We start from the raw sequence: 12,804 nt of genomic DNA, 5'->3' as shown, positions 1-12,804 counted from the left end.
GGAGTTTGGACGGTGGCAGTTGGCTGGCGTCACTGCCCAGGGACCCTAAAAGCCAATGTATACCTTAGAAATCTATAACTAGCACTTGCACCAGATGTTGCAAAAGAAATGTCGTAAGGCATAGATGTAAATGGTCATTGAAAATAAGAATCAATAAAGAAAATTGCATGCAAAAGTGGACGATAAAGCATAGATTGGACACTTGCATCTATATTCCATGAGTTAAATGTGATATTCATTTTCAATTATGCTTTCTATACATGGCCACATTCACAGAAGACCAAATTATTCATGCCAACCATGTGATTCCATTGTGGGCGGGAGAAGGGCTGCTGGCGCGAAAATATCGCCATCAACTTAGCTACAACCCATTCGCAGTGGGAGGATTTTATCTCAACCTTTTGGCAGATCATTGTTTGATTGAACCCATTGTGAGAAGCATTGACGGGTGCAATCTTCTTCAGGATACACAACTTCCTGCACGATTTGGGAATCCGTGTTTCCAAGGCCGAAGAAACTTTCTTTTGCCATGTGGATCAGGATTTGAGCACGTTGAATGAAAATGAATGTTCCAGATGCAGTCAGATTTTGTTCAGTAATAACGAACTGTGTTCGGTCCCTGAGTCAACGAGAGTTCCGAAACTATGTTCATTGTTAATAGATGGTAACAAATGTCTAACAAAAATTCCAAAAAGGGTTATTGGGAGAATGGTCTCTCTTAAGGTTCTGGATTTGAGTGGGACGTCAGTGCAGTCATTACCGGAGAGTGTGGGGTGTTTGAAATAGCTAAGATGCCTCTTTTTATCAGGTATTCCCATCAACTTTCTACCTGCATCTCTTACAAATCTTGGAAACCTGGAGATCCTTGATCTAAGTTGCTCTAGAATCACGGAATTATCGTCTGCCCTTCATAATTTGAAATCTTTAAGGCATCTAGCCATGGATAAATGTGGTCATTTGCAGTGTCTACCTTGGAGCATCTCAAGGCTCACCTCTTTGCAGGGTTTGACAATGTATGGATGCACCAATCTATGGGAAAATGGTGAGCCCAAGAAATGGAAAAAGGTGGCCAACATTAGCGTCTGGCCAACTTAAAGCAACTCACCAGGTTCCATTTAACAAACAATGGGGGCGTTATTAGGGAAGGCACATTAGGGAATATGATTGAAATGAACACCCTCGTGTTAGAGCTCACAAAGGTGAGATCTCTGCTGAGTGACATGAATAATATGTCAAAGCTGAGAAAACTGTATATGAGAAAATTGTACATGGAGTGTCCTGACTTGGTTAGAATGGAAAATAGTTTTTGTGCTTTTCAGAATATGACTAGTCTTATATTATACAAGTGTAATATGTTGGAAGAACTTTCACATCTGCATAAGCTCAACAATCTGCAGCGATTGGAAATAATTGAATGCTCTAGATTAAAGAGGTTTCCTCAGGGATTCGGTGACAAGGAGGCATTTTCTTTATTGAAGATATTTTCAATTGTTGGGTTACATGAATTAGAAGAGTTGCCAATCGTAAAGTAAGGAGCAATGCCAGTACTTGAAACGTTCATCATAGTAGAATGCTCAGCATTGAAGGTATTTCCAAAGAGTTATTTCAATTTGAAAACACTTCAAATAATAAAAATCTATGGTTGCAGTTCCCTGATAATGGAAGATTTAAGAGAACTTAGGGAATCCAATAAAATGATAGAGGTGAAGACTATGTCTATAGAAGACACCAGAGACTCAAGAAATAGGTACTCTCAATTGATGACGGAAATGAAAAGTTGGCTCTACGGAGAATTTTGGAGCAATAATGATGTGTTCCTTTTCTTAAGAAGTCTTTATACACTTCTGTATATGGTGACTTCTAGGAAGGGTAGTCCATTAAAATTGACTAATATAGACCAATCAATACTCAAAATACATAATAGTCATAAGAAAAACATATATTCCTCTATTATGTATATTTATTTACTATGTGGTTTTGAGTGCCGTTGTTGGAAAATATAATCATTAAATTAAAAGATATATTCATCTATTATGTATATTTATTTACTATGTGGTTATTATGTATATTTATTTACTATGTGGTTTTTTGAAAGACTCTCATGTCATTTTGTTACAATTGCCCTGTACACTTTAAAATCAACCTATCAATCTAGTACATGGTTGGTGTATATACTAGCAATTGTCCCAAAAGGTACAAAGAGAGGCCGATAAGATTATTAAATTGGAATTGTTGAATTGGAAAAGTTTTAATTTGATTAAAATAATAATTTTTGTATAAATTCCTACTTAATTAAAAGTTTTCTTTTTGGATACTCCCAATATTTTTATATGGGAAGTTTTCTACAAGAGATAAGATGAGCAATTTGAGTTGGTTAAAGTCTTTCTAATTATTTTTTATTATGGTAAAATTATATTGATAATTCATTGGTTCTACTTTCAAAAACTTGAAATAATTTGAAGAACAAATATAAAATTACTTTATGGGATTTGATCCCAAAATCACTTATTTGTAAATACATACTCAATGAAATGTTATTTCGTTGAAACCCTGCACAAATGTTTGATATAAGAAAATAAGCCCAAAAATTTGAAAGGCTACAACTAAAACTATAATCAACACCCCCGTAATTCATAATCGTTGATAAAATCAAGAAAAAGGAAAAAAAAACACATTCGTGATAGAAAAGTTACCAACCTTTCATAGTTTGTCATCAAGAATTGCAGAGTACAAAATGAAATAGATCAGCTACCTGATTAACAAATAAGCCTCGTAGAATTTTGATAAAAAAAATTACTTTGGTTTTCAAAATTAAGCAAATAATAATGGATAAAAAATTTATATATGTCCAAGTCATGTAGAAGATTAATTATTGGTAGGGTTGCTTTGTTCCTATATACCGAAGTTTGAGGTTTATGGTATGTTTTGTTTGACAATATATATTATATACTATTAGGTTTGTTCCAATTACCTTTTAAGTTTTATGTTATATGTGTAGTTGCAATAAAAAATAATAGTATTTTTGAAGTGGAAAGATGCATTGCTGTTGGAGGACTGACTCTAGGGCTGTAATGGGTTAAAAAAACAGTTGCCAGAGGGAGAACTTATTCCACAGATTTGTATATAAAAATTGAGTTTTTTTATGCCACATGTACAATACTCTACACCAAATAGCCCCCAAAGAGAGGAATACCTCCATAAACATTGGAAACAAAGGGCTTCAATGCTTAACATCCATCTTCCAAAGGCGCTTCAAGGGTAAATACTTCTGCAAGAAACACTTTCAAATATGTGTGGGGCCCCAAAGTGGGTACTCCAACCTTCGTAGGCCATTCCAAATACTTGCATCTTCCTCCAAATGGTACATTCCCCCAGCAATTGAGCAAACAAGTAAACCAAGGGACTGACCTTTTCCAACCTATATTTAAAAGAACAAGCATCTTCCTTAAGAAGGCAATTGAGCAAACAAGTAAACCAAGGGACTGACCTTTTCCAGCCTATATTTAAAAGAACAAGCATCTTCCTTAAGAAGTAAACCAGTCAACTTATTATGGAATTTGTTTCATTGGAGTGCTCCACCTATTGATGTATCTCCATTTGAATAGGTTCCCTTGCACACATCTCCATGTTATTGGTTCAAGGCACCCACATGTGGAGGGTATCTATTCAGATGATATACTAACTATTGAACCCTTTTTTTTGGAATCGACCAATATGGCTGAAGCATCATTGCATCAATTGAAGGTACACAAGGATCTAACATTTTCAGGTTCTAATACTACTACATAACTTATACTTGGTTAGAAAGGTGTAGAAATATTCTACATGTGATGGCCTAGCAATAACAATACAGAGAGAAGATGACCTTCCTTTTACTCTCTTCCACCAACATGTACAATCTCCAAAGCAAACATTCAATCCAAGAATGCTCAAAACTTTCTTAAAAAACAAGGTAGATGCAATGGATGTTCAGAATTTCCCTTTGTTGTTATGTTATCAGATAAAGTTTACAACATGGGGATGATCTTGCAACTCTAGCAGCCCCTGTTATATTGGTGGCAACATGTGTGAATGCTACCTACCCCCAGGAGAACTAAAAATGATTTCGTCATGAAAAACTGAAAAGTATATACCTAGGATGAAGCTAACAAATAGTAAGCATATCTGATCATGATGCATAAAATGCATAAGAAAAAAATCCCCCATATGCAGAACATAATAAAAAGTACAAAAGAATAGATGACAATGCCCAAAAGAAATTTGTGATACATTGCATGGAATGCCATCTGAAAAGCCGTACTATATTTTTCGTTACTTTTCCAATGTCATTTCATTTTTGCTGCAATAATTTCCATACACTCATTTTGGAAGAAAATCATGAAGCTAAAGTTAATGGTAAGCCTAAAGTGCCCTGTCAATAGGAGCTTAACCCTTTATTTCAAAGGCAAACAACGTTTACCAAAAAAATTATATTTTAAACATGTGCTATGAATAACTAATAATTCTCGCATTATGCGTGGAGAATATCAGAAAGCAATTGTACTGCTAGTTCCTACTAATGCCTTTGCAAGGGGGCTTAAGATATCATTACTATAAAATGACTCTATATGACTCTCGAGTTCCAGATAAATGCTCATTGGTTCAATTTGAAGCACCAACAACAAAAACATTCTGTTGCATCTTCAAAAGTACTTAGAAAAATAAACTACTCTATGCACAACATGCCTCTTTTGAATTGGAGTCAAGATAGCATATTGACCACTCTAAGAGTCTGAAATGTACTTTTCCTTTTCATTATTCTCCTTTTGATTCTTGCCAAGAGCGGTGATCTTGAAGTGCTCTGAAAATGATTGACCAGGGCACAGAGGCATCCATTTAAGATAATTCATGAAAGCAGTTCCCTATCAAAGTGATAGATATAAAATATAGACATCTTAGATTTCACACTGTGAAGTTGTCTCTTTCTGAATTGAAGACACTCTAATTATTCTCCAAATGCACCAAGGCTATTGATAAAACAGAGACCCCACCTCTAAAATAGAGTTTCATCCTCAGACAGATGGGAAAAACTTGGTCAGGTTGAAAGGGAGAGCATAAAACTCTTCACTTCTAGGATCGGTTTTGAATGAACGAACTTATCCCACCAATGATAACCTCTGTCTTTCCTTGTTGAACTCTCCCCCATATGTAGAGTGTTATCCAAAAACAATGCTACGCTGCCAGCAACTAAAGGTGGTGACGAGAAAATCACATTGATAATGTCATTGAACTGTTAAAAAAGCCATTCAAAAATGTTTAAAGTTAAAAACATTGAAATTTGAAGAATGAAGGGAATGTTGCCACAACGAACTGCTAGCCAAAAAATTTCAATTTAGTCCCTGAAAGAAGTTGTAAGAACCCTACCCATCGTCCATGAGTGTGGACTGGACCATGACCAGAAGAAACTGTAAATTCATTGAAGTACTGTGGTACTGATAATCCCAAAAACAGAGAGAAGCCCAAGATGAACTTCATCCTGAAACTATTTAGATTGCAAAATTGAAGGAAACTGAGACCCCCACGAGTTGCTCATCAAGAATACAAAAATTTCAGACATGAGGGAAAACCCAAAGAATTGTTGTTCTGCCCTACAATTTTAAAGCTGCATCGTACAAACTGTCTGCCAATATAGGTACCCAATGAATTGTTGTTTTACCCTAATATGTTGAAATTTCATTGTACAAACTAAGTGCCTGCCAATATGAGTTAACCTTAAGGTTTTATGCATACATCCATTATACATTATGGCAACAGCTAAGATACTACTAGTTGACTAACTTTGTAGCTCAGCACATAGGATTTGTGTACACCGTATACATACCAACATAACCAAAGAGGAGAGAGTACACGGCAGCGACAATGGGTGCTGGAATAGAAGCAAAGATTTCTCCAAATTTGCCTGGAACACATTAACATGAAATTAGCAATTCAAAATCCCAGACTAGGGAATAAACCCCAAAATGAGAACAATATCCCAACTTGAGTTGATTATCACCAAGAACAGAGAAGAATATCATAAATCTTTCTGATATTTGGAGCACCCTGCAACTCCCAACTCATGTCAACCCCAAAAGACCAGCATTCTCACTGCAAATTCCCAAGATAAGACAAATTTCAGAGCTAGTATTGCCAAAAATGGGTCGAGTTGCAGCTAAAGTTTCCAGAAATGGGTCAAGTTTCCTGGTTCTTACACTGATACTGTGGACCCATTTCCAGTTCCAAACATCCCATCCAATAAAATTCCAATTCCCTATAGAGAGGACCATTACATTCCATCAACGACAATGATACAATCTTCCAATTACCTGAAGCCGTAAGGGTGAAAGCAACGAATCCATTTCCTTACCTGCCAGCCTATACCACGGCTGATGATAGATTGAGGGGGAGGTGTGGCACTTGCAAACCTTGAAACAGCATAGAATGCACCAGTAGACTGCAAATTTATGAAAGAAAAAAAAAATAGTAGTCAATACCCAATTTTGTTTTTAAATAGAAACCCATAGATAACTATCAGAAATGTCAACGGGATAAAGAAAATAAAAGAGAAGAAAGTATATCTGATATATGGCAAGCAGGCAGACCTCAACAAGAGACACAAATGCTGCAGCCATCATTGCAAAAGACTGTCCTCCATCAAAAACAGGTCCTCCCCATTGAAATGGATATGGAACACTTATCCTGCAGAATAATAAAGACCATGCTGAGGCTTTGCATGAGAACGTACTGTATGAAGTGACATGACAATTAGTATGCATGCTTCTTGTAAGAATGCATACCATTTGGCACCACTAACTAGTCTAGAACGGTCTGTTCGGCAATGGGCTTGGGTCCTTTGAGGGGTATGCTTGTATGCTCCACCTACAGTGAGAATATGGGCATATGCCCACACAATAGCAACTGCAATTATGATGGCAAAATGCTCAAATAAAGGCTTCTTACGAGTCTTGATATGTCGACCATACTGAAAGGGAGGACAAAAGAGTTTAATCAGTTAGTTTCATTCTGCAACAAATTAGTGCCACAATCTTTCCAATTACAAATCATTTAATACAACAGATTTAAAAAAGCATGGAAAGACTAGGAACAGGATATATGATATATATCTAGAGAGATACACTCTAGAAGTTTACACATAATGGTAATTGGTTAATTCCTTACCTGTGAAAAGAAGACCAGTGCAATAAGTTGTGGAAGCCCTATTTCAACGCATTTCCCCACCTGTAAATAACATCGGATTACAACACTTCATTTGACTTTTTTTCAAAAAAAAGAGGATATATTTTCAAACAAAACGGAAATTCAAATAGAATAGATATTACAAAATATACATCCAAACATAAATTTGAAGGCAGGTAATATGGATATCCAAACGTATGGGTGTTTGGTGAACAGAAGAAATGTAGAAATTTTGAATAATTTAACACATATTCACAGAGATTATCCTGATCATACAATTATAAGCGGAACATGTATAATACATAATCTCCTCTACGTTGATCATCAATTTACAGAAGCAAAAACATTCACAGGCACACATAGAAGCATCAATCAAACTCATTAACACAGTATGTATCCCGGGGAAAGCATCTCGCTAAAAACCCCACACTATCTGTATATTATATTGATTGAATCATGTAACATTACAAAGTACAATGCTTATCACAAGAAATCCAGTACCATCTCCACCTGTTACACACAATACAACTCAGATTTGATCTCCAAATCTCCCCCGCTGCTTGCCTGCCTCCACTGCTCAATACCTGCTCAAGAACTGATGAGAATGGCTCACCAAACTCGTATTTCACCTCAAAATAGTCACTCACAATTTGTTGGACGTGAGCAAAGGCTACAATACTGGGAAAATACGTGAGCAAACTCATTGGCATACTCAATCCCTTGATTGTGCAAGATCTGGTGCACAACTATAGTCACAACAGATAGCAATCTGATTCTCTACCACTTGTCCCTGTTGAACTGAACATGCACTGACATGCAACTGAGTTAACTGATGTATTCTATAGTTTCATTATGAGTTAATAACTTGTGAATTAATTAATAATTAATTCACCCAACTCATCTCTAGTCTATTGATCAGTTAGACTAAATACAACTAGTTTAACAAAGCTAAACTGAACACAACTCCATCAACTGCACCTCCAGTCCACTAACCTCAACTCACTTGAGTTCTAACTGAAGTCCTACATGCAAATATTAGTCATCCCATAGGTAACCACGTATTTCCCTCTGGGATCTGCATGTACCACATCCGTAGCTCATCCTGAAGTGCTCCAAGAGAATAAGATCAAGTTTATAGTCCAAATATTATTATGAGACAATAATATTTGACTTTTCTATTTTTGACAGCCAGTCTAAAAATAGACTTTGATCACTCACACTATGATCACTCACACTTTGATAAAAAATAGAAGTCCATCTATTTTTCCCAACTTGACCAATCATCCATAAACAGCAACCTGCAATCCATATACATGATCCATATGTCTAAAAATAGACTTGCGCCAAAAATAGCATGCGGGCCCACTTAGTGAAGGCGACTCTTTTCACTAAGCTCCATCATCTTGTTGCACTCTCAACAAGCATTTCTTGTTGCACACTTTTCAACAAGAAATTCCAAGTTTGACGCGAAAAACCTATCAATCTATTGAAAATTGCAAAACTTGTTTCGATAGGACCCAAAACTTATTATTGTAAATGCAAGTTTAACTGGTTGAAAGTTAAAATAAGAACTAAGAGTTGGGCTATTAACTAATAGCTAAATAAAATGACATGATTTGGTTGAAGACATATCAGGTCAATTTTAGTGAGTTAAAGTTCATTAAATTGACAACACTTGTGTCAGGTCATTCTTATGCTAGTCACTAATACTTTTAGTGCATGCAAATATTTCTGAAATACATTTGAACCAAATGAAAGGACTTCATCTATGCTAGCTACTCAAGCTAGAAAGTGTATCAGCGCAAGTAAAATCGAATCCACTGGATTCAAAAAGATTCAGTAGCTATGTCATTTAGTCATTATAGATTAAATTTTCACAAGAGAAGTTTCAAAACAAACTGGAAATAATTCTTTTCAGAACTTACCATGATCCATTTGTGAAACAATCCAACTCCGAACACTGCTTATTACTAATGTGATTAATATTAATAAAGATCGTACATAATATGCTATTGTGTTAAAAGTTTAAACCTTAAATATATATTAGACGATATAATTAGGAGTAAATCGGGACTAATTGAAGTCAAACATTTCTGAAACATTTTTTATTCATAATACATTTCCCAAAAACATTTTTTGTTTCATCTAGTTTATGCAATATAGTTCATCCTGAGTATCTGTGTAAAAGCAGGTGTTAAGTTCCAACCAAACTATCTGTCTAGAAACCACCTACGATGCAGAAAAGCACACACTGCCTCCATTCAAAAAAAGAGTCTGCAGATATCAAATCAAAATATCTATTGCTTCAAGATAAATGAAAGTCCAACAGATGGACCTTGTTTAATAGAAATCGTCATCAAGCCCGTAATTATCCAAGCAATATGGGTGCTAGTCAAGTTAGCTAGCATACTTGAGTAGGTCCTTCTGTTCCAAACCAGTTGTAATCACACTTTAATTTTGAGTACCCTGCAGCTTTCCATATTAACTAATAAAAATGCTGGACTAGGGCACTCAAGCTTAGGAATTCTATACCCATATAACTCAAATGCAATTATGGCATTCATTGAAACTTGAAGCATATGAATTCTATTCAAGCAAATAGAAAATTTGTTTAATACCAAGTGAGTGCAATAGAGATCAGCTTCTGAAATAGAATTTGTTTAAGCCAAGTGGACATAACAGAAATGGTGCTCAATGTCCACTTACCCCCGGGAACCCAAGTTCATAGAGCCCAAGAGCAACAAGAGTTACTAGCGGAACTGCTGAAAGAGGACTCAGATACCTGACACGCACCATGCCATCAAGACAACAAAATCAGGATCTACAAACTGTAAATCCTTAGTACATGTAGAAAATTTGAATGAAATTACTTGAGAAAATGCATAGAGATCAAACCAACCTTAAAACAACAGCCCACAGACCATTGAATCCCAGGATGATTTGCAATGTTTCAACTTCTTGAACCAATATTGGATCTACTTAAATTTGATCGACTTCTACTTTTGTTATCACATATATGAATACTTCTATCATAAAATTGAGTGTTTGCAAGAGGTTGCATAGATTTCAGGGAGCCCATCTACTAAAATAATAGTAGAATGGGTACGCAGTAAAGAGATAATTTTGATAAACATGTGCCATACAAGTAGGACAACCCATAGTGAGATTGGAATGGAAACTCATACCATACGGGTCGGGCAGATCATAAAGAGACCCAAATTAAAACTAATGCCATAGAGGTGGAGAAAACAGTAACTACAATGGAATTGGAATCGAAACTCATGCCATAAAGGTGAAGCTGACCACAGAGAAACTCAAATTGAAAATTATGCTATAAGAATGGGGCAAACAAAAGAGAAATTGGAATTTAAACGTATCCCATACAGGAGGGGAAGCCTAAAAAGAGACTTGAATTGAAACTTGTGCCATGCAGATGGACCAAACCATAGAGTGATTGGAATTAAAAATCAAGCCGTAGAGGTGGAGCAGACCAACTGCGGCAACCCAGAAAGAGATTTGAATTGAAAGTTGTGTCATACATTGAGACGAACCACAAAGAGACTCAAATTGAAACGCATGCCATACAGGTGAAGCGAACCATAGAAAATTGGAATTGAAACTCATACCATACCAGTGGAGCAAACCACAAAGAAATTGGAAATGAAACTCGTCCATAAAGGTAATTGAATTGAACTGCATGCTATACAGATAGGGCAGAGCACGGAGAGAATGGAAATGGAAATCATGTCACACAGGAGGGGTCAAACCATAGAGAGATTGGAATCCTAATCTTGGGATTGCCAGGTCTAGAAGCAAAATTCTGCTCTGTGAGCAGAAGAGGAGTGCTTCCAAATTGGATGTCTAGTCACTCAATTTCAAAAACCTTTTCTGGGGCAAGTGACATAGAGATAATCCTTCAGGGAAACATTTTTTTACTTATACATCCAAGATTTTATTTCGATAAGCCCCAAGAGTTAGCTCAATCGGTCAAATCAAGTGCCTCGCCAATGGGAGGTCACAGGGTCGAATCCCGAAAGCTCTTGGGGTTAGGTCAGTAAATAGGCCGAGGGGTGTTGATGCCCTTCGGGTGGCATCCACTCAGTGTTTAAAACCCTGGACGTAGCGGCTACCCACTGACCCGGGTATCCGTGAACTAGTAAGTGAAAAAAAGATTTTATTTGGATAACTTTACATTGCAGGGTTGATGCATCTTCATTTGAAGATGGGGATGGATTGTCAACAATGTGCCTTTCAGGATGTGAAAGGTTTGTACGACCTGAATGCTGCACAAACTTTGCAGGTGACAAGAATGTGCCATGGCACACACAAACTATACTAACCTCATCTCTGCTATAATTGTACAAGAATCCACTAATTGTTTTCCCATTTGGGCCTAGTCCAGTAGTTGAAACACAGGGCATTTTGGGCAATGAGGATTGAGTTGGAGGCCTTTTATCTTCAGAAATATTTGGATTACCTGTTTTTTCTGTTGTAGCATTTGAAGCAGATACTTGTTGTGAATATTATACAATGTCCTGTTAACATCCTCACACAAGGATGGAGGCATTCTGGCGACCTCTTTCCAGCATGAGGATGAAGAAACAGAGGCATTCTGGCTACCTCTTTCCAGCATGAGGATGAAGAAACAGAGGAGTCTGCCTTCACCTTTTGAAAATCCCATAAAATAACCTCGTGCAAAAGCCCCTCTCCGTCTTTGACCTTCCCACCTGTAACTAGAACCTGCGACCCACAGGTGAGCAGGTAAGGGAACATGTGTTTTTTCTTGGCCAGCTCTGGCAAGGGTGCAGAAATGGAAGTCCCATTTCCGATTGAAACCCATTATGACCCACCAGCCACTGATGCCACTGATGATCAAACAATAGAAAGTACCATCACAAAAAAGCAAAGTCATTCCCATATGTGGCCGCACTACCCACAAATCCTCGGGCATGGTTCCTGCAATACGCCATGACCTGTAAGTGGAATCATATATTTCCACTATATCGCCTTTCTGATCACGGGGTCGGCCCATGGCCACCACTTTGTATGCACCCAGCGGAGCCATCGAATCGATTTGTTGCATCCAGCGGAGCCACCGAACCGAAAGAATTGTAAATGAGACTATGGTTATAATACTGCAAATCAAGATTTAGTGTACTTGACGGTTAGTAACATCTAATGGTCGAAAAACATTTAATCGTCTAACAATCTATCTGACGATCAGGATTATGACAGAAAGGCAGTTGGGGGAGTTGATTTAAGAGGGAAACGCCTTACGGCGTAATAATAAAAAATATGTACGGAGGGGGAAAATTAATGTACGGTCAAACTAATTCCCTGGCGTGATCACTATATATCACAGCTAAAGGCAGTGATATATAACAAGAGCACATAACAACAGCGGATGATTTAATTTATTTTAGATAATAATATTTATGAAAAGGGAAAATGTGAAGTCTATTATTTTTTTTATTTTTTTTCTTTTTTACTGAAACCTATGATATGATATTTGAGATCATTTTTCATTGTTTGAAAGGCGTGGCTGAATCCATAAATATAGCAAAACTCCCAGGAAAATATGTCTAAAAA

The 12,804-nt window shown here is 36.8% G+C and overlaps 1 pseudogene; it reads right to left on the bottom strand.

The window, feature by feature from the left end:
- Positions 1-4,937: 4,937 nt before the first annotated feature.
- Positions 4,938-12,280, bottom strand: LOC149190466 (nucleobase-ascorbate transporter 6-like; annotated as a pseudogene).
- Positions 12,281-12,804: the final 524 nt, after the last annotated feature.

The sequence above is a fragment of the Pinus tabuliformis genome, chromosome 3_1 (assembly GCF_031772625.1).
Source record: "Pinus tabuliformis cultivar Carrire ecotype Pingquan chromosome 3_1, CPIR1, whole genome shotgun sequence".
Taxonomy (NCBI): domain Eukaryota; kingdom Viridiplantae; phylum Streptophyta; class Pinopsida; order Pinales; family Pinaceae; genus Pinus; species Pinus tabuliformis.
Note: the sequence above shows the minus strand (reverse complement) of the source record. Positions and strands in the feature narration are given on the sequence as shown.